This window comes from Gymnogyps californianus, chromosome 4 (genome assembly GCF_018139145.2).
Source record: "Gymnogyps californianus isolate 813 chromosome 4, ASM1813914v2, whole genome shotgun sequence".
Taxonomy (NCBI): Eukaryota; Metazoa; Chordata; class Aves; order Accipitriformes; family Cathartidae; genus Gymnogyps; species Gymnogyps californianus.
In genome coordinates, this window is record NC_059474.1 from 55,419,443 (window position 1) to 55,443,443 (window position 24,001).

The following is a 24,001-nucleotide window of genomic DNA, read 5'->3' on the forward strand; positions in this document are numbered from 1 at the left end:
CTGTGCCCCATCAATACTCAGCAATGAAACTGGGTTCTCAGGTTTTTTGTACGTGGACCCATAACACTTAGTATGTAGCTGGGCCTGTTAGCATAAAACTGCAGGTTCATTAACTATACTTCAACCTAAACAATGCTAGGGAGATGAGGCATCCCAGTGAGTATACACTTAAATGCAAACACACAAACAGAAGCATACAAGATGACACTCCTAACTCTTTAGGGTGTCAGGTTTTTTTTTATTAGGGAACATGTCTTCAACAGCTCCTTGTGTGACTGTTAAACTTAGGTCTCCCTGATAGATCACCTAGCTTGTGTCATACAAACAGCAGGTGCAGGGTTTTCTAGGATCAGGCCCATAATTGCTTTCCCCAAAGTCACTCTCACCAATATTCTTTCATTCGAACCTTCGTTCAACCATCCGTGGTCAGCCCTTCCCACCTGCCCTGAAAGCACAACATGCTGTGTTTCCAGCTTCAGGTGGGGTTCCTCAGTGCGTGCCATTTAGATGCATCTCCATAAAAATCACAAATGAATTCCACGACATTTGGTACAGCACTGACCCCTATTCACACAGAAGGCATGAAAGGAGCCCAGTGTAATGTAACTGCATTCCCGGCACAGCCGTGCTATTCGGGCTGTACTCACATGACCTCTGCTTGGTTTCTGTCACTGCCAACTGGGCAGAGAACAAACAAGTGCAGGGTGGCGCGTCAGATCCTCTCTCTCGATGCACCAAATCAAGCAATTATACTCTACAGTAGTCACCCTCAGGGCATTAAAAAGAGAGAGAAAGGGGAACAGTGTGCATGAAGACCGAGAGACATCACCAATAGCTTTTTGTCTCTCCTTCAGTTAATACAGTAATTAGCACTACCAGCTCTTGCCTCAGGCGGAGCAGAAGGAAAAACCATGTACGTGTTGAAGTGATATGCCCCAAATTAAGGAAAGGGGTTGCTTCCCTGCCCTGCCATTACAGTCAATATATATGATGTTTATATAACAATGCAGGACAACAAATCTATCCCATAGCTTTCTACATTGTCAGTGTAGTCTATCACAGACTTGTTCAGTGTTCCTACTCTTGCCTCTCCTACACAGCTCCTGACAAGATGCAGATCTCTGAGGATGTGCTACAGGAACTTACAAGCCCCATTTTGTAAAATGAGTCCTTGCACTCTCAACCAACATAATCACATATATGCACAAACAAAGAGCTTCTCATCAGCCATGAGGCTGTGTGGAGGCTGAAGCTGTGAAAGAAGCAGCAGAAGGAGAAAGCCCACACTCCACAATGTTTCCAGTGTCTAAGAGATTGGTTTTGGCTGCTGGCTGAGCCAATTGTCTGTCCCCGTAAGATGCTGCATCTATTATTAATCTAGAGGTATAAAATAGAACTGAAAAAAAATGTTTAAAAAATTAATTTTTTTAATGGTGGAAAAAAAACAGGAAAAAATTAGGAATCATTAGTGCTCCAGGCAGAGGATACACAACAATCAGGATATACAAACATACTAAACTGTGGCACAATTCTCTCTGATTTCCCTTTTGACTTTAACAGTAGCTGAGAACTACTGGAAGCTTTGAAAATTCTCCCCATAACTTTTGCTAATGTCCATAGTACCTGACTTAAGAGAACCAATTTATTACCATATATGTATTTAAACTGAGAAGTGGAAAAAAGTCCATTATGGTAAACTGGTAAGCTTTCCTAAATTCAGATGCCATCCCTTCATATCATAGAATCAGTAGGCTAAAAAGAGTACCACTGTATTTGAAGCCACCTGCTGCATCTCCTCTTTAAAAATAATTTTTATTTTAGAAAGCCAAATTTTAATGAGAATACCTACCAGCCTTACCAGATCTTCTGCCTTGTCACTTTAAAATGCAAGCAATCAGTTTTGCAACTGAAATTGTTTCACCTCTCCATCTGAGAATAGCTACCTGTATTTACTTTTTTAAATGGTTATCCCCCTTGCAAAATTAAGGCATCTTACAGATCACAATTTTCCTGGATAAAAAAAAAGGATGTATCATATACAGATTCCCTTCTTTTCATCAGTTCAAGGATTCCCTCAGTTCTTGGCTCTCAGTAAATATGAAATAATTTGATCCAGTTTGAGTCATAAGAAAATACTCATATATACTTATTAAATACATCAATTTCTTTCTCAACAACTTCACTGATCAGTGTAACACATACTTAAACAGAGACCCTGGTGCTCTTCCTACTTCTGCCACATGAATCAGCACTAACTGTGGGAGCAAAACCAAAGACCCTAAGCTCCCCGATAGCATGTCCTATACGCTGGAGCAAACAACAAAGAGAAAGGGGTTTTTTTGCTACTTCACTACATTGCTATGCAGCCTTTCCATACGTCAGGGCTGAAAATACTGGAAGTTTGCACCAAAGTAAGAGGACAGCTACTCTATGGGTCAATCTCAACTGACAGAAGCAATACAATTAAGAGCTCAGCTTAAGCTCTGGCATATACTTTCTACTTAATTCACTCTTCCAAATCCCGTCACCAAGGGCTTTCCAAGTAATCCAGCCATCCCATTAGTCCAGATATATACAAGAGAGGCAATAATACAGATGATAAAGTCATCATGCATATATGTATGTATATATGGACCACATGCATGCACTTAGAACTTTGTACAAAAATTTTCCTCCCCGATACACAGTCTTCTAAGTTAACAATAGATATTAGTAAATGCAAAATCAGAACTCTGGCACATTTTGGTAGGAATAAGATTTTTCATATTGATCAGAATATTTCTCTGGCTCTAAAAGACAAAATATAATCAGACACTCATAAAAAATACTTCCTGGACCTCAGACTTCTACCCCTCCCTTCCCTTTTTTCCTTTCTTTTGAGTGTGTAGCTCTGAGTCCTGACTAATATTTACACTGCAGTTAAACTCACAAATTGGGATTTTTCTTTCTGTGTTCAATGACCTTGAAAATTGCCCATCTGAAGAAGTTCCCTTGGAACTACACTAAACTACTGCTGTTCTTAGCACGTACAACACACAGCATGGTAAGCATCCAGCTAAGTTCTCATTAGCAAGATACCTCATTTCATAACAAAAGTTAACATACCACCCTGTCATAACTTGCAAAATGAAATTTAAAATACCACTGAAAAAGATAGTTTCTGTTTGTAAAAGTTGAAGAGGTGAGCTGTGCTCAATGAGTGACTTCTACACTGAGCAAGACCCTGAGCTTGGCCCTGTTCCTCAAGAAATGATGTGCTTCCATTTTTCCACACCTGTGGTAAGACTGCCAACGCGTAGGCACCTGTGCTGCTGCTCAAGACCAGTATGATCTGCCACAAGTCCTGCACGACATCTGCCAGTCCCAAAGCAGTATCTTGGATGCCCTTCATTTTCTGAGATGGTGCATTTTAGTACTCTGCATAAGTCATCAATGCCTTCCTGACTTTATATGCAGCACAGTCCATCTCATGATTTAGAAATAAGGGTTTTTTTAAAAAAAAAAGTATCCTTGTTGTGCCATAATTTTCGCTTTTAGATTTTTACCTTGAATTTGCACCTTAGAAACTTCTTTCATTCATTATTAAAAGAATAAAAATCCAGTAACACTGTCATGTTATCAAACCTGATACAGTATAACCAGTAGTCCCTCATCTATCCCTTCCATGCCTTTCAGAAAGGGCGCTGAGGAACACCTTATAACCAAACTATATAAATTGTTACCATTCAAATTGTAGAAAGACAGCTGTTTTTAATACTTTTGAGTAAGGCTACCACTATTCATTTTGCATAGAAAAAAAATTCCTTATGGAAGTAAAATTTTTTCATCCCAAGAGCTGACATCAACTGGGTTCTTCTACTGAAAAAGAAGTGCGAAGAAAATGTGTATACAGAAGTAACCTCATGTCCCTGTCACCTCTCTGTTTACACAAGGGCAAGAGTTTTGCCAGAAGCATGTGTACGAGCTCAAAGTCACCAACGTTTTTACACAAGACAAATTATCCCTGATCCACTTTCCAGTGGCTACTCTGAACAAGCTGTGTGTCATGCAGCACAGATAAACTCATTTCCATTGACATTTCCTAGCAATTGCTCAATTCCATTCCACAAAAGGAAGGCTGCAACTTGGACAGTAATTAATAAGGATCAAGAACTGTTTATTGAATTAGCAAGGGGAATTCATCACTGAATCATTACTGAGTGAATAGAGTACATCCGTACATCAAGTTACAAAAAATAGGACACACTTCAGTGAAATTGTATACTATGGTTTTTTTAATCCCGTACATTTTCCACAAGGAGGGATTAGTAACAACAGATTGGTGCCATTATAGAGAAACAAAAAAGAAATTATAGTAATCAGATCTTTTACTGTATTTTACAAGTCATAGAAAAATACCTAACAAGTGTAATATTTCTCCTGAACAGTTACTTAAAGTGTAACACCTAACACTTAATATATATTTCATTATGTATCATTGCTTTATTCTACCAGTGAAATTAATAACTCTGACAAGCCCTCTTATAAAGTTACAGCTAAGGTTCTGGTAAAACTGATGTGAAAGGCAAAACCACTATAAACCAAGGAGTACAGTATCTAATCGATTTATGTTTGGCTGAATGAAGAACAGAACTAAAAATAACCCTATTTCATATTCCCATGTTCCATTTAACATTTAGAATGCTTTATGCAAGATTCAAAAGTATTATCTACTGGTATTAATTTGTAATCCTTTTCATTATTAAAATTTTATCCATCTACTAAATTCAGCTAACTGGGGATTAGGCCAATAAATTGTAAACATATTTCCCTTTAAAATAAGAGTAGCACAGGCAACTCAGCACTTGCAACAAGTTTAAACAACATGACAAAAAATAAACTTCCAGCTATTATTAATTTCTTCTTCTGTAAATCCTAAGTAGATCAGTTCTGTTGGGTTTATTTTCTTGTTATGGTCAGTTACCAACATCCAGGACCAAGGCTGTACCTTCTTTTTGAGAGTTGTTGTTTCCAAACATTAGTTTTAATTTTTACTGTGGTATGAAACACAGAAGATGGCAACTGCGTAAGGACAAGAGACTGCTGTTGAAATTCCAGGGGAGCTATAGTAACTGTGGCTATCTGTACTTGTATTCTGCACCCAAGCTACTATACACTTCACACACAATCCAGGAGCTCCTTTCAGTTCTGGGTTGTGTATCACAACCTACCTCGGTCCCAAAGCACTGAGCTTGGGGGGGGAACTGCTGTTTTTAGAGAAGGGCTCTGAAGTTTCTCCAATTTAGATGCTCTCATGCCTTTAGCTGGGAGAGGGCTATGAGCAAAATGCATTTTGTTTTGATGTATAGATGAGGATTCTCTATTTTTATCTAAGATACATTACAAAGTGAGAGCTACTCAGTTTTACACGTGCAAAGGTGCATGCAGTTAAACTGCAACTTCTGTACAGTGCTTATACTGTACATTAAAAAAAAGTGTAAGAGTTCACTACCATTAAACAAACAAATGCTTAAAACTACACTCATACTGTTTAAATCCTTATTATGTCAAAGGAACTTGAAAAAACTTTGGAAGATGAAATCACCAAAAAGAGGATTACAACATATGGAAACTGTTACACGCTTAGCAAAATTGAATATTGGCAGCATTGCAATGCTACAGTTGCTGATAAAAAGCCTTGGGCCTGAACTACAAGGTATTGTTTTCTTCACCTTTCACTGACCTTACAATAAAAACAACTGCAAACATATATATAAACCTTTTTTCTTTTTTAGCAGTAATAACCTGAATCAGGAACTTTTATTAGTGTTTCCTAAGGTCATGAACTTTTATTTACATACTAGACTGTTTGCCATGTAGTGTCAATAATCTGCTGATTAAAGGTGTCTCAAGTCCCACAGACATAATAGACCATGACAGTTTAATGACCTGCTTATTATAATCTGGTGTAAGATACTTCTACAAATTAACATTTTCTCATTCCAAATTAGTCTTCAAATTTATGAAGACGTTTAGAAACAAGACCGAAAGACCTGAAGCTATATATTAGATGATGAACTGAAAGAATACAGCATCACCACCACCAAGTCAAAGAGAAGCACGACCTTCAGTACACACGTCACAAGTTGATTATCAAGAGTGCATGGGAAGTAGCAGCCCACAGCGAGTGCTGGCTGACTGGGCAATGAGACAGCAGCTACAACACCCGAGTTCCCACCATGGTTTTGCCACTGACCTGCAACAAGACACCACACAGGTCATGTCCCTTCTGTACCTCAGTTTTTCCTATCATCTTTTGTCTTGTCTAAATAGACTGAATTCTTCAGGACACCGCCTGTCTCAAAGCTGATGGTTGAATACAATACCGTCCCTATTGTATAGGCAAAAAAAGAGTAGTTTCTCAGGCTTAGCAAGGGTAAAAGTGTTGATGAAACACTGGTTTCTTATTGTTCAATTAAACAAGACTGCATTTGGGCTTTTATGACAGATTATTGCTGGTTCACTTCCACTTTAACATACTGAACATACAAGAAAGAAAACAGCATGCGAAAAAGCATTTAGCAAAGGTTTCATTTTAGCAATACTGCTAACACTCATTTGGTTTTAGCCATACACTATTACAATGGGTTACAAATCCACTGTTGATAGATTTTAAGAAGTGTAAAAGACAATACTGAAGGAGGAAAAAGGGAGATAAATGCAGCTGTAATGGAGTGGCACTGTTGTCATACGATAAAAATATCTAGGAAAAACCCAGAGGAGATACAAGAGAAATGTAGAGGCCCATCTTTTCTAGTGGCCTGTCTTAAATGCTACTAGAAAATAAACCTAACAGCAACCTTATCAACCATTCACACCTGACAAACTTTCATCAGCATCAGGACATTAAAGGCTGTTTTGATACCTTTTAGTCACAGCAGACAGCTATAATTTAAAAGATGCAATTACCTTGTCTGACAAAGCCAGACATGGGTTTTTTTTCTTAATAAAAGCCTGAGAGTCAAAGGACAGAGAAAAGAAAAATAAAGCAAAGAACATAAAAAGCAGGACAGAGGGGGTTCACGTGATTCGTGCTGTCTAGTTCCTTTTCTCCTTGCTTGTGCTAATTAAAGTGCATTTGGGGTCAACACAATTAAGTCTAATGATGCCACAGAGAGCAAGGGCACTAAGCTTGTTTGCTACAAGTTGCATATCCCTGCCCTTGCCTGAGTAATCTGAAGTGCTGACTAGACCGAGAGCTGCCCCTTGAGATATTTTTGCCACCCTCAGACATCACAAATAAAAATCAGGGAACTCCAAGCTGGTAGGAGCTGAGATCACAGATGGAACCCAGACAAGTCAATTAAAAGATACCAGCAACAGTGTGAAAACAAAAGAAAAGAAAACCCCCAAAATTGTCCAGAAGCTCCTGTTAACATTTCTCTCTCTGGCAGTACTAGCTACCCGTTATCTTGCCTGTGCCAGATCTCCTCATCTGTTTTGCATGTCCACCCAGTTCTCAGAAGAGGAGAAATTCCACTATGAAATGAGGCTTGGAACAAAATCCCTGTCCTGGGACAGCAGTTCTCTTCCATTTCATTTCCACTGCAGCTTGCATTCACTGCATCAGATTATTTTAAAAACAAACAAAAAACCCAACAAACAAGAACAGAAACTTGTTCCAATGTGCCTTTAGGCAGCAACTAGCTTTAATTGGCTCCTCCAGAGAAATAAAAAAAACCATTTAATGACCATCCCATGCCCTGCAACATGACATCCTATGAATTTACTCTTCAGTGACAAAACGTTCGTTCTTTAATGTCCTCTGACAACGTTATTAGCAATGAAGACTGCAAAAGAGATCTACCTAGAGTTTTCCATACGAATTATCAACTTTAAGCAGCTACTACTAATTTCGTATCATTTTAACTGAATATTTGCTGTGCGGTCCCAATGCTTACTGTGTTTAAAGGATAATTTCAAATTAGAATGTTCTTGGTCTCTTTATGTTACGGGCTGGTGTTTTTTGTTTGGGTAGGTTTTTTGTTTTCTTTATTAAGAAAAAAGTAAGTTACACTTACAAATAGAAGGATTTTTAAAAGTTTCACTTTTCCTTCCAAAACATTGACTCTGCTCATTCAAACACTTTTACTGCTTCCCATAGGTTGTCAGTAATCACAAGACATCAAAGTATATTTTACATCAAAATTAGCAGGGTAGTTAAAGCATAACAGATACATGAAATAACACTCAATTTTGAAAAGCTTGAAAGCTTCAGAAGGTAGTGTGTCTTTACATATTCTTACTTTTTTTCTTTACAGTCCTTTAAAGCATTTTTGGGAATGAGTAGGAAAAGGGAAAAGGAAAGGGATTTTAAGCTGCTGCTGCTGTTTTTCAGCTTACAGAGTAGACCAGAATCAAAACACAGGCTCCTGATGACCAGCTCTATCATGTTTGCCATGTACAAAGCCAAACCTCTGCCAAGTATTGCTCCACTTGAAAAAGCAGAGTAACCGTTAACTCAGATATTTATCAAATTTCCAAAATCAATAATGACTCTGAAGCAAATCAAATAATGAGTAGTAGCTTCTTTTCCTCCTTTCAGAGGAGGACAAAACATAACTAGCAAAAAAAAAAAAGATAAATAAATCTGACAGCTGTCTTTGTATTCTTTATAAAATAAAACCTGACAGATGTTAGGAAGACTGTTCTTATTATTCCATGCCCCAAGACTGCACTTCCATTGTGCACTTCAGGTGTTCTTACAAGACACCCACTGCATTTTGATCAAAAAAGTTTCCCTGAGGACACAGACACTGCAGCTGTGCAATGTGCAGTTGAAACTATTTTGATTAATGTCAATGTACAAAGTAAAAATCCTATTCTTACAGCAATATCCACCCACAAGTTCTCTTGTACCTGTTCTGGGCCCCATTACCTCCAGCAAGACTAACTAGTCTTGAGCATTTTGCAGGAATTTGAATTAAGACACTCTTATAATCAAGTTTGAGGAAAGTAGTTTTAGTGAATCTACTAGGATGACAGTGGGAATGAGGAGAAAAAGGTAATTAAGCTTAAGGTGCCTGTCCTATGTCTAGTATCATTCAGTATTTTTGTTAACAACCAGGATAAAGGAAAACAGCACATTTATTAAGTTTTCCTATAGCAGTTAGAATAAGACTTCAAGTTTATTTTAACTGAGTACAGAGATGTAGACAGAATGAAATCATCCATTCAGTGGCGACAACGTACAAAGACCTACTTGAAAGCTGACTCAAACAAGTGCAGAAGTGCGGTGCAGAGAACAACCGAGCATGTGGCAATTCCTTACAGAAAAGGATCTAATACAGGATTACTCAAATGGCTGATGCTTGTTAAGGCTCTCATTGCAAGTAAATTCTGCCCAGACTTCAAGGTCCCAGATATATAAATATATATATACACACAGACATATAGCACTTACACGTTTCTCAGGAGGATCCCCCACTTCCCATAGTTTTCCTCACTCCAGGACAGCAACAGCAAAGCACTGTGGCTGCAGTTTCAGCCACAATAACTATGTGCCTCTGGCAAATCCAGAGTCACACACTACTTCCTTACTGAGAGGGCATAATCAAAAAAATTAAAGATTAAAAATAATAATAAGTGTTTTAAAGTCCTGTTGTAAATTGTAACTTGAATGAGTCAACAATAAAAAGCTACTACACAAAACCCAAAAGCTTCATACAGGAGCTTAAAAATGAAGCAATATAGCCTGCAAAATACAGAGAGTAATCCTTACGCTATATTTAGTCCCTGTAAGGCTTAGCTGGGTGTTACATCTAGTTTTAGGCACTTAACTTCTACAAAGACATGGATCGTTTAGAGTATCTAAGAAAGCAAAGAAACGATTGCTGGCCTAAAAAGAATGAACAGGATTAGGATCTTTACAAACACAAAAGGATAGCAAACTGGTAATAGCCTTTAACAGTTGCGCAAAGAAAAAGGAATAACCCGTAGTCTGCGTTCAGAACACAAACAGCAATAGGCTGATACTTAATAAAGGAGGATTCAGACAAGATATCATGTAAAGCTTTCTAACAGGAGGACAGTAAAACACTTCAGCTTCTCTGATGAGTCCCTGTCCTATTGCTTTCCTGAGGCCAAAACCACACCAAGTATTTCAGCCTTCCCTGTATGATCCATTACTAAGTTGCCTCCCCATTCAACAACATACCCATGTTTTCACTGAACTTTGTTTTGCTACTGGTATACTTGCAGAGGCCCTTCTTGTTAACCTTTATGTCCCTACTAGTTTGCACTGCAGGTAGGCTTTGGCCTTCTTGATAGCATCCCTAGTGCCCAAAGGATGCTTTTATGCACATTCTGTCTCACCCGTCCTTGCTTCTATTTCTTCTACGCTCTCTTTTTACATTTGAGTTCATTAAAACTCCTTGCTTAGCTAAACATCCCTTCCCTTGAAATTCTTAGTCCTCCTGCACAGTGGGATGATTTGTTCCCAACCTCTCAATAAGCTTTCTTTAAAGACCTCAATCAAATCAAACTATTAGCAGTTTTCTGTTATCAAGTATCACAAAAACAATAAGAGATGTTGATTTGGCTTCAAAATCTTTTTTGCATCTTTCTGAGATTCAAGTGACAAGTTACAAGACGGGGTTAAAAATTCTAGAAAGGCAAATACTGCAAAAAAAACTTGTAAAAATAAGTTATAACTGAAGCTACTATAGACCAACTTACAAGCTGTCATTGTAATTATTTTGCCATCTCTCACTCCATCTCCCACGCCTTCAATGAATATGCATTCTTTGCTTTTGAGCTGAAAGCTTTTTTTCTTGTGGCAAGGACAAACTGAATGTATTGAAAGGTTTTCTGAGTGAGACAAAACAGTGCAAACTGAAGAGACTAATGTAAGACCCCAAATTCAGCAGTATACAATAAGGATAATAAACCTTTACACCTCAACACTCTCAGTATTATTGTTTAAGGTTGCATTTTTTTTTCCTCACTACAGAAGACTTAATAGATTTTTACCATGCTGCAAATGATCACTTTGGGAAATCTGACGATCCCACTTTTGTCCCCAGGTTGGAAAGAGAGCTAGTTCACTCCTCCAAACTAGCATCTTCCTGTTGATGTAAGTGCCTCTGTCCTCCAACTGTGACAGACAATAAATCCGCTTAAGAATCATGGGCACTAAAGGCCTAAAATTGTTAAATAGATTTTCATGGTGTGTAAATCACATCTCAACTACCTGCCGCTTATAAGCTTTTTTCTCATGAACCTTGTACCTTCCACACAATACAATGGTCTAGAATAGAAGAAATATTAGTGCAGTTTGCCTTGTAGTAGCAGAGATTTTTTTTTTTTTAAAGATCTGACTCCTACTGCTAAAAAGAGTCAAAGAAGCTGCACCAATTGGAGGAATCTGAGAGAATATGCTATTGCAAAATGTTGGCAACTGTCACTCATCACTGTAATATCAACATCATAAACTCTAACTCTCTTCAGCCATTCCCCCAAAAAGGATCGACAGAATACAGTCTCAATTTTTAAGGAGCACATAAGATACACAAATATTACCATTAAATTTTATTTGCAACACATCACTGCTTTATCCCCTAATTCCTTTCTTTTGCATGCAGTCCCCACTTCCATTAGGAAAGTTACGTTATAAAAAGTCACATTTAAATTACCAGAAAGAAAGAAACAATAACTCGCAAACATGACAGATGCCTGCTACAGTTACATTTATAACAGAATGATCAGGATTTTTCCCTCACTTGAATGAAAAAGACAATTTATAAAGAAAAATTCATTTCATAGCTTGGTCGAAGGGCAAAGCAATACAGGTTGAAAAAAATACAAGAACAAGAAATGTTGAGGAATTTCTGTCATATAAAGCAATTAAAAATGTGTGTGTATATATGTATATAAAAACACATATAGACACATGCATTATTCTAGCATAGGTTATTCCAACGTTCATTACTGAGAATTTGCAACAGTCTCTGAATAGTGGGAATAATAATAGCACCTTTCCAGACAGGATTTAATGCTCAAGAACCTTTTAAGAGGAAGAGGAGTGACATCTTCCCAGACTACTCCAGAAAAGGAAACAGAAACTTCTATCAGTTTGCACTTTATCTGACTCCTATTCTTCATGTAAGAAACAAATGCATCTCCATCTGCTCAGCAGGAATGTCAGTGGGGTTTCCTACCTATTGAGAAAGAGACTGGCATTCTGTTCCTTCAGGTCACCACCATGCAACTCCTTTGATTAACAGGGAGCAACACTACTTGAAGCCTTAAAGCCTTTCCTCAAGTCTCAGTACTAGAAAATGAAAGTCCTCAAAACAGAGAGGCATCAACTCTTGAAGGTGTTTTATGGACCTCATAATAATTATGTTTTTCCACAAAGCTCTAGCTACTTGTTATTGTTAGCTCTAGCTAACTTGTTATTCATTACTTGAGATTCTCAGTTTCGCTTGGCTCAGTAGTTTTCATAGGCAAAGAAAAAGAAACATACCAAGGCTCCAAGATACGAGACTTGATTTTTAGTCTTAAGCTAATATTGTGAGAATTTTGGACTATTGATTTTTATCAAGACTTGCACTGGCAATGTCAGGAATCACCTTGCTGTGACTGTATTTTATCACTCCATCTTACTGGGGAACTGATGTTTTTATTAACAGATAAGAAATCAATCTTGTTATGTCTAAGAGATCAGTCTTCTCTTGAACTTGTATAGCACATCTTAAGAAGGTCAAACAATTGTCAGCATAAGTAATGCCTGTCTCAGCATCACAAAGCTCTTTATAGGACACGTACGATAACCAAATAATTAATGAGCATGTAATTAGTATGTGTAACATGTTAAGCAACAAGGGAAGATGTGCAATTTCTGTTTTGTGTTAAAAGGTCATTGACACGAAAGCTGTAACAGTAAAGAGCTCACGTCTAGAAGTTCTGGGAAGAGGTTCCTGGTTGCTGGATCCCTAATGATCCTATTGCACTCCCAGGTCTTGCAGCAGGGTCTGTAAACTGACTTGGAAGAGTAACAACGATTTCTGCTGATCAGAGGTGTCCTACTCCCAGCCACAGGACTCTCAGAGCAAATAATACAAATTACAACACATGACACTAAGACACTGAACAGGCAAATAATCCAACAGTAATTCGGGAATTCTTTAGGGTGAAAAACCAGAACAAGTGTTCCAACTGTTCCCAAAAACAAAAAAGTCAACAAGCATTTCTGTAGTCTCACAAATACAAACTATGTGCCTTTGCAACTTGATTTATATACAAACAGTACTTAAGCAAGTTACAGAATGTCCAGCTGATCAAATACAGAACAAAACACATCTTATTCATAAATGGGCTTCATGTAAGAAGTGCACAAAAAAAAAAGTACTATGAGATTTTAATGCAAAATTTGTGTATTCATTTGTCCAAACACGAGCCAGATCTCCATATAAAAGAAGCACAAGTCTGAGAACACTGGAGTCATTTTAATAGGCTGAAACGAAGTAGGACATGGAAAAAAGATCAGAAGCAGCTCTCCATTATAAAGGAAATGCAGTTATTTATACCATTGGTTTAGAAATATTTATTTTTATCATCTTTGAATACCACTGAACAGATATTCAATAAAAACTCATCAGTCCTGATAATAAATTGAGGAGGAAAAAAAAATACTAAAAAACAGGAAAAAATGGCATACAAAATAATTTAGGCCTGAGACAGAAATCTCACTGCCTTTCCACAGAATACAGTTTTTCATCCTTGAGTATGTATATTAAACACCCACTATCGGTCACACTGCTTTTAGTAGATGCAAATAAAAACAAGTGAGACAACAAACCACATTGAGCACTGGGGGCGAGGAAAGTCAGGAGGTTGATGAACAGAGAAGCTGAGACCCATCACAAGAAACTGCAATTCTATGGCCAGGAGCTCTGAAGCAAGAAGGAACTCTATGCCAACTAGCATTTGTAGGGCTTCAACGGTAATCCACTGGTTAACTGCATTAAAATTTGCTATGCTGTCTTACACAGATGAGCAAAGACAGCACCCTGCTACTATCTCATGATTAGCTGATATTGCTGATTAAGAATGATTCTACTGTTAACACTCAGGTCGTACACTGTCAGAGAAAGACTGTTTAGAATGAGCTAAAAATTCAAATGGATAATGTGAAAGAACATTTGAAAGTTTTAAAGCAAAAAACATATTAGACCTGGAAAATAAGACATTTTACTATCCTGCAAGGGTCCTAGCAACTTAACAAAAGGTTTCCCATCCAGATCAAGAAATCAACAGGTTTCTTTGATGGATAATCATGAAAGTTATCACCACAGAGTAATCAAGAGTATAGTTGCTTGGAAACTTGCTTAGGATGCTAGAGATCCTGTTCTGTTTAACTTCTCAATTTGTCTGAGCCAGGGGCTGAATCTGACCTGAATCTCCTCCGCAGACAGAGCGAGGAAATTAACCACACTACCAGCCAACCAAACAATTCCATATTGGAACAACAAGGAATTTAGGGGAATGCTTTCCCCTAATCAAAAGTAAAAATTAGACACTTTCTTGGTAAACATTGATAAATTGGCATTTCTTAATTAATAGATTCTCAGTAAGTTGGTTGACCTTAGAAAGGGAGATTTTCCTTAATTTATTATTATTGAAATGGTTTAATTTGGTAACCTACAAAGGTTACCAAAGAACCTCTCCCCCCCTCCACCCCAAAACCCCAGAATACTTTCCCCATCTGGGCTTTCACAGGTGGATGCACAGTTTCTGGGATCCTTGCCTGGACAGATACAGCCTCAGCAAGCAGAAGCCTTTGATCGGCTTCCAGCTGACTGCTCAAGAGGATTTGTTTAGGGCTCACGCTGTTGTAAAACAGCATGAAAGAAAGTTACTCTGTGCATAGGGTCACATGAGAGACACTCATTTTCAAAGACTAATGACCTGGCTAACACAAGCTCCCTCTACTACTTTGCAGTCCTGAGCTGCTCTTACTATGAGGAACTTTCATGTAACTTACTCAAGTAAAATTGTCAAGGGCCAGACTGACTCATCTACCACTGAGAATAAAGTGTGGTGTCCCAAAGGAACTCAATATTAGTACTTCTCCAGCTGAGAAACTGTAGTGGCATTTACTGAAGTACTTTTGCTGCTGCATTTCCTATAATTACTTCTTCAAACCCTAATCTGTTTTGATTGGTATAGGTCCATGGCTAGCAAGGAAGCTATCAATGCTTCCTTTGGGGAAAGGAGGGATACAGCTTCACACAAAGAGGCCTTTAAATAAGCAGCACACTTTGCAGACAAATTGGCTGGTGCTCAATATATGCTTCTAATTTTGGTTAGCATCACTTAAATATTGTGTTAGCAGAATTCCGTCCCTCCCCACGTTAAGATCTCCTTAATCTTGGCCAGCCTACTTAACATCACCTGTATCTGAATCCCTGCCCTGCATATTACCTTCACTAGAAAAAGCAGAAATCAGCATGAACATGATACAAGTAACAAGCTAGAAAAAAAGCTTCTCGCTGTCCCTTCCCACTAAGATGATGCCAGTCAAGGAGCAACCTGTGGCTTGTATGGAGCTGGCAAATTGCCCTCTGGACACAGAAAGCAAATGGGTTATGAGCTACTGGATACTGAAAGGCTTAGACTTAGAGAGGGAAGAAAGGACATTGTTTGTTAAATCCACCCTTGAAAATCCTCAACAAAAGGCAACTGTCCTTGCTAGCAGGCAGTTCATCTTGATGTCGGATCAATCAGGGCGACTGGTGGTTCAAAGGCTGCTACACTAATGCCTCAGAAGTAGTTGTCTAGCTCATTCCCAGACCTAAAAACTCTCTTCCAGCAATCTGCACAACTTCTCAGTCCACTCAAGAGTCATGCAAGAAAAAGCCAAGATGACAGCTGAAGAAATGGGGGTAAAATCTTGGATGAAAGCCAGCAGTTCCCAGAAAACAAATCTTAATTCTGTACTCCGTTCCTCCAAGGCAGACTACAGGTCAACATGCAGTAACTAATTTCTTAGGGGAATGTTAATCCCTTCGGACAGAGATTGGGAGGAGTAAAACACAGAGAGTCCATGGAGGCAAAGAAAATAACCCTGAAAGAGGCAGATGTAAGGGAGAGGTGACATTTTCATGTTTATTTCACTTGATTGGACAGAAGCACACATCAGTTGGGCCTTTTGTGGAGAGCAAGGGAAGACTAGAGATGACAAGGCAAGTGAAAAAAATAACCTAGACTAAAGAACAAATTCACCCAAGAGTTTATGTGAGGCTAAACTAGATTCCTGTACTATTTATGAAACAGAAAAAGACTTAAATGACTGGCTACTTATGAGTAATTATCACAGCTATTACAAAAAGATTTGTTAAGAGAATTTTGGCTGTTATATAATTATCCTATGGGTCACCATCTGTCTTTAAGTCTTCATAAAATTAAACATATGTTGTTTTCACCAACTGTTGTAGTAGATTCACATTCTCACCCTGCTTACACGCTGCAACATAAGAAGTCTATTCATATCATTGGGAATATGTCAGAGCCAAATATCAAGTAGTGCTCTGTGACCAGTTTCATTTGAAAGCCAGGCCACTTCCTCCCATGTTCAACTAATAACTCAACGATGTAGACCTCTCACTAACTCATACATAGCTTTGCCCGTTGCTTTGCTGCAGCTTTCCTTTGGCAACAGAGTTATGATCTGAAGTATTAAGGGATGCTTCCGTTATTCTTACCTTTTTTTCTTTTTCCCCTCTCTTTCTTTTTCAAGTTCTAAAAGAGGACAACTCAGAACTTTAACTGCTCAAAGAGTTCCTGTCTATAAAACAAGATCCTCTGTGGCAGGTTCCTACTCCACCCTTTTGGGCAAAATGTTACTAGTGAGAACTCCCAACACTGCTCATAGTCAAAGGTATATATTCATTTTCCACCCAATAAATATTGCAGATGTGGGCCAAACGGTTTCAGAATTATTAGAGAGGAAGGAGGAGGGGATAATACATTTAGCACCTTACTTCCTCTGTATTCTTGCCAGCAGATCTGCAAAAGTTTGAAGAGTACTGTTTGAGTGATGCTACAAGAATTGTCACACAGAAATGCCATCTTTCAGCCCCACTGGTGGGGGATGGCACAGGACCAAGATTTTGCACCATTCAATATATCCCTCCTCCCCCCCAAAAAACCTAGTTTTAAGTAGTCACAAATTATGCTGGCTGTCTATGTATGCCGTGCTATTTTCAGATACCAGTGTAAAAAAAATCCAAGCCAAAAAAAAATTAGTGGTTGAATTGAGGAACTGCATGGAAGAGCTGGCTGAATGCTCCAGAAGCATCAGAAGATCACATACAATATAAAATATGAAATAGAATCCTTTACCCATACCTGCATGTAGTTTTCAACTCAAGAGCCCTCAGAAACAGACTATGCATCAAAACATCAAGCTAACAGTGCTGCTGACAACAAGTGGAAGTTCAAACCAAACCACATTTTATCAAATGAAGTCAGACCTTTGCATCAATTCTATGTTTATATTTCATTTTTTTCCCATATGTGCAGGAGAGTTGATACAATTTGTCATAGCCACTAGGACAGTTACAACACAATTAACTGAAGTGGGTTGTCCCTTTTTCCTAGTCCTTACAGAAGGAGCAATAACCTCAGAAATTGTACAACCAAAGTAATCAGATTTCATGTAAAAAAAAAATTGCAGAATGACCGTTTTTTAAAGTGATGACTGGCAATTAAAAAAACTGCCAGATATAAAATAATCTTAACTAAAAATTGAATAAACTGTTGATTGGGCACTATACTTGAATCATTAACATGTTAGAACTGATGACAAGTCCTCCAAATTTAAGCCTCATATAGAAAATTGGCTATAAGCCTTTAAACAAAAGTGCGCAAAGCAATGCGCCAAAATTATATAAATGAGAAGAAACAACAGTAACTTGATTCCAACACTGGACCCTTTAGGCAAGAGTTACGAAATGTGTCTTATACAGAGCCACACATGCTAACCAGTACTGGGGAAAATTATCTTCACGAGCCACCAGCTTCAGGTCTGAGAACTACACAGTGCTTAGTTTGTGTAGCCACATACATGGTAAGTATTTTTAAAAATAGCATTCCACTCAATTGAGAAGGACGGACACAGTGTGTGTGGCAACAGCACTCAGCCTGGTTTTGTTCTGCAGGAACAAAAGGAAATTACAAGTGCACAACCCAAGGATGGAGCAGGAGCTGTCTGGGCACTAAGCCTGCAGCAGGTGGGTGAGCAAGGCACTCTCAGGCTACCCGTAGTGCTTTCCATCCAACACTGATCAACTCAAAACACTATAGTTTTGTTACTGGCACCAGGTGGTATAAGACCACACAGTGCTCACCTCACCTTTCCTGCTGCCATCCAGCAAGTCTTACTGTGTCAAATACAGAGCTGGGTGGCAAAGGGACCTACAGAGTGGCTCTTTTATCCTCCCCAACCTCCAAGCTGTGGAGATGTGTTCCTTCAAGGCAATCCCCAGACATCAGCCCAATTAAATCAGTCTGGGCTCAGCACTGGGACACTTGGCCCCAAGACACCCTTTATTTTATGGCATTCGGCAGCATGGAAGGGACCAACTGATCAGTCTGCTATCAGGAAATCTACCCTATTAAGAGATGCTTCTGGGAAATCTCCATCAATTCTTTCTCTCTTCCCAGATCCAAATAAGCTTGCAATTGTTTTTCATTTCACCACTCCGAGAGTGAGTAAAGAGGAAGGCAAGAGTTGTGGAAGAAGTTTTTCAAATCCTCTCCAACCTTCAGCAACCCCTGGTTAGAGCTCTTCAATGTTGAACAGCAAACTAACCAGGTAGGATTTCATCATCCAAATTGATTATATATTAAGTGTTTATGTTTCTATCAGTAGCATTGTGGCTGGGGGGGCAGTCGGAATAGCTGTACATTCAGTGCACCCAGCAAACTGCTTCACAGTGTTACATCTTAAGAACTGAGATACAAAGTAGACATTTACAATACTTTACAATACTGTAACCTAAAGGGCTAAAATAATTCCAGCCTGCTTACAAGGCAAAAAAAAAAAACCCACACCCAACACCCCAGAGACAAGATCATCTGCAAACTGACACACTTTTTTCAGACACCTTTGCTATTAAGGCTAAGTTTCCCCATGTTAATCCTTTTCTGAAAATGCATCATTTCTAAGATATTTTAAGTTAAACTCTCCTTTGGTTACTAGCTGAATTAAGAACCACAGCAGTAGACACACCACCCAGAGCAACAGCCATCTCTACTTATGGTACAATGTGCAGCATAAAACCATTTGAAAAAGTTTTCATTAATGAATGATTATCACAAACTTGCTGAACTTCACTTTTTCAAATCACATTCCTTGTAGGCTTCATTCTCAGTTACAATCACACCGAATTCCCACAAAGCAAAGCCTCTGGAACAGAAACTGTTGTGTGAGGAGGGGAATTCAGGAAAGCCTATTCCCCTGCCTGCTGCTGCCTCTCCCTAGCCACAGAGTCATCGCACTATAGCAAAGCAGCGGCAGACCAGTCCGGGGACTGCCAGCTTGGGGCAGCTCCCCTCATGGCGATAAAGAAATGGATGCTGCATGACCTGTGTATTAAAAGCTCAATCTTCAGTGCTGATACATACACTCCAACTTGATCAATAAGCACAGGACCGGAGCACAGCAATATTTCCAATGTATGAATAAAATCACCTCAAGTAAATGAATACTGGGGAACAATACTTATTCAGCAACAAATCCACTGTTAGAAAAAGATTTCTTTATCACTAACTGCTATAAATGTTTGGATCAGCACCTGTTTGTTGATCTTCAAATCGCTTTGCTTCCCTACAGATTATTCAAAGGTGGAAAACAATTTCTTTGAAACACAACCCAGGAAAGAAATACAGCATTGAATCTCAGCTCTTGTGAAAGGTTTTAAAAGCATTCACATAAATTTACTATTATGCTGTCATGTGAAATAGGCTTTCAGTAGCCTCAGTGCCAGTACGTCTCCCACAATAAAGCAACTTGTAGCAGACTCAAAAGTACAGCTTCTGGGAGAAAATATTAAGATAAGAAGGTCTCATTCCAGCTGATTAGAACAACCCATTCACTATAACAGCAAGAGTACCGGCCTTTTCACGTGCAGGTAGCTCTGCTGCTCTTGTATATGAAAAACAAGTTCCACCACATCACTCTTCCCAGCAGTCCTGCTTCTTTCCTTGAGGTCTGCCGAAAGCATGAGCAGCTAAGAGTGGTTAGCGAGGGTGACAGGAGAGCTTTGCAGGTAAAGAAAAGTACACCTAACCATATCTGAAGAGGAACTCAAGATCATGGATGAACTAGCAACAAAAGAACCTTTGCAACAAGAAGTCTTCCATCTGCTGCTTCAAGAGCATAGGGTGGTATTTCATTCCAAGTCCTTGCAGGAAGAGCACATGCCCAAGAACAGGGCAGGAATGCAGTGTTTGAAGCTAATCAAGGAAGCACTGGAAGGGAGTGACTCATGAGCACAGACAAACATCAACCACCATACGCTCAAAGTACAGGCAGAACACAAAGATCATCATCAGTAGGTTTGGGTGCCCCTGTCCCATTCAAAGAGCTAATAAAAGTGAAAGGGCTGTGCACCAGCTATGTAGAGTTTCTCTTGGCAATGTTCATGCATTTAACTCACGTACTACATACTTTATCAGAACAGGTGATGAAGTAACCATTGGTACTGCTCAAGAACCAGCATTAACTATCCAAGTTACTAGCAGACTACCACATTGCCACACTTAGCTGTCGAAAACTGTGCCAGCTAAACGCCGTATGGGTGCATCTAGATCTCCAAGCCCATCTCCTATTTGCTTCTTTCAGGGTGTTTCAGGGTGTGTGATCTCACATTTTGCATGAGAATGCAGGGCAGGTTATTCTCAACTACTACATCAATTTCTTTCTTATTATTACAAAGCTATCATTCATCATTAAGGGTAGTGAGACACTGGAACAGGTTGCCCAGAGAAGCTGTGGATGCCCCATCATCGGAAGATGTCCTTGCTCATAGCAGGGTGGGTTGAACTAGATGATCTTTAAAGGTCTCTTCCAACCCAAACCATTCTATGATCATGACTACATGTTGATAATGTCATCTACACTGCAGTAAATTCAAAACACCAATTCTCTCTTCCCTGCAATGCTGCTAAGGATAATCTGGTATAGAGGTAGGAGGACCTTCCTGCCCTATTCCATTCAGTATACATTCACTAGCCACTGTGCAAGCAAAAGAAAAAGAAAAATCAAACAGTAATGCAATCCTAAAAAAAAAAAATTCCCCGAAATTTCAGGTCAAAATAACCCAAACCACATGTTACTCTGCAGGTGACTGACTCAACTCTCTAAGGTATAAAGTAAAAATGCAGGTCACATTTGAAAAAAGCTCAAAGCAGGTTGCAAAACAATGCTGAAGTGCAGAGATTTACATGGTATGGAGAACTGCTGATCTACTGAAATGAGGCAAGCAACAAAATGAAAGCTCATTGTATAATTATACTAATATACAGCAATTTAGTCGAGAGAAAAAAGGATTATGTAGTCCTGCAGCAAGCAACTTGCATTAAATGGAGAGAAAAAACACAGCTGAAGACAAGCAGGAACTACAGGTAGCTAAAAAGCAACTAAAGCAAAATAGATTTGGTACTCCCATTAAAAACCACATTCTTCAATAAACTTGTCAAACATCCACCAATTATCACATCTGCATGCAAAAGAAGCCTTTTTAAGTTTCTACCATTTCAAATTCACTGCACCATTGCATTTAGCTAGCAAGCAGAAAACCGTGACAACAACACAGAGCAGCTCCACTACGTTCTCTTACAGTTGATTCTGATTTTCCTTTCAAAGGTCACATGTGCTCACATACTGATGTCCTCTCTGGGCAGGGTTTAGTCTGTGGTTATGCAAATAATTTTTCATCAGCAACAGATCTTAAGCCTCAGATCTTCCCTCCATTGCTCATTCCTGTTCCACCCTGGGACAGAGCCTGCTTCTTCCTCAAGGCACTAGCACTACTCCTTCTTCAGCTGTTCTCTAAACTGGAACTATGAATTATGTAGTTTTTGAAGGAAATAAAATAAGATATAAAAACAAAAAAACCTTTATGTATGTTTTCAACCTATATCATTTCACCATTTCAGTTTAGAGAGCTGTCAAACCAACATTTATGCCAGTACCATTAACAGTGTCACCTACCAGCAGATGGTGAATCTGCCACCAAGACAGTTAGTCGCTTCATATTACACCTAGCTGAAACTCACTGAAATTTTTCTGAAAGTAAGGATACTCCTCAAAACAAACTAAGCATCATTAAAGAGGACAGGATTTTCTATTTTGCTTTGCAATGAGTTACTGAATGTAACTGGAAGCACTGGAAAAAACAGTATTACTATATGAAGATTTGGAACTTAAGTGTCCTAATAACCAAGTACTTTGAATTAAAGCAGCAGACATGTCATTCACACCTCATTGCTGTCTTGTGGACCTATTCTGCAGGGACTAGAACATACTTGACAATGATCCAGATGCAACACTTAAGCATTTATTTTGCACACACAGCACTTAGCACAGCTAAAGTTTTGATCAACAGGTCACAGTCATCAGTGCTGAAGAAAACAAAGAGAACCAGCACACTTGAGAAGAGTCCTTATTTTCTGCTTTTCATACCACCACCATGTCTCAAAGCCCTTCAATGCCCTAGAGGGAACTCCACTGAGGAAAGTAATCTTTTCCAGTAGGCACTGCCACACGCAATTCACTCCATGCCATGGGACCCCACTAACACTACAGCTATTGTGAGAATACATTCCCACATCATCAGTGCCAGTTTACATCAGCCTGGGACAGCAGCAGCCACTGCTTAACGCTGCTCAACACTGCTCTTTTAGCTGGTCACCAGTTTCATTTCCTCAGAGCACCTGGTTTCCAAAACCTTAGAAAAAAAAGCTAATTTTAGCAGTGGTGAGAAATCTTAACAGATTTCAGAAACTCCCTGTGATTAGGCTACAATACCATTTTCCACATTTTTAAGTGTCCAGTTGGCTTCTCCTTGATCCCTATGGATGTAGGCTAGGAATACACCTCATGGAAACAGCCTGCAGAAGTCTGTTTTGGTTCTCTTTATCAAGCTACACTAAGTAACAAACAGAAGGGGAAGCAAAGGCAAATCATCCTGCAATATAACCACCACGGTGGAATGACATTTGGAGTCACTGCTTCTTTATGTACACATCTGCCCCTTCCTAATCAGAGATGCAGCCCAGATCTTCAAAGCTGAACTTCTTTAAAAAAAGAAAAAAAATTTGGATAAAATTTCCTATGCTCATGTCATTAAATATATGATGAAAAGCATAGTAAAACTAAATTCAATTGTAACTTTCATATAAGTGTGAAGTATCCTCATGCTGCATCAGAGCTGTTCTGAGATTTACACTGCACTGTGGAACAGCTAGGATGACTCTAACATACAAGACAACTCCTCTACAGGTTTTTGGCTTTTATTATGAGAATTGATTCAAATAACAATAACCAGATGCTCGAGTTATGTAATGAACTCTTAAAACATTTCCACATGTATTTTCTACAACAGTTGAGATCGTCCTAAGTGACACATTTGGTTGTTCCACAGCAGAGTGTGCCTTTACCTTGCATTCACATACACCATCACATACTGCTTTACACAAGCACCTCAAATACCCTACACTTTGGAGTTTTTATACTTGCACACAAATGCTCTGAGAGCAGCAATGGATATGCATGGCACATACTATTAAGAAAAACCATACTAAGTAAGTGAAACGAAATAAAGTATTAAAGATCCAACAGATGGGAATGCTTAATGCAGAGACAGAAGTTACAGCCCTATTTGCAATTGTCACTTCGGTCATCACAACCTCCTTCTACCTTCTCTCAAAAAGTGACCAGGAGAAAGGCAAT

The 24,001-nt window shown here is 38.9% G+C and overlaps 1 protein-coding gene across 1 annotated transcript in view; it reads right to left on the reverse strand.

The window, feature by feature from the left end:
• Nucleotides 1-24,001, reverse strand: part of TSPAN5 (tetraspanin 5) — an 88,970-nt gene that overhangs the window by 36,920 nt on the left and 28,049 nt on the right. The gene's annotated exons all lie outside the window — the stretch shown is intronic.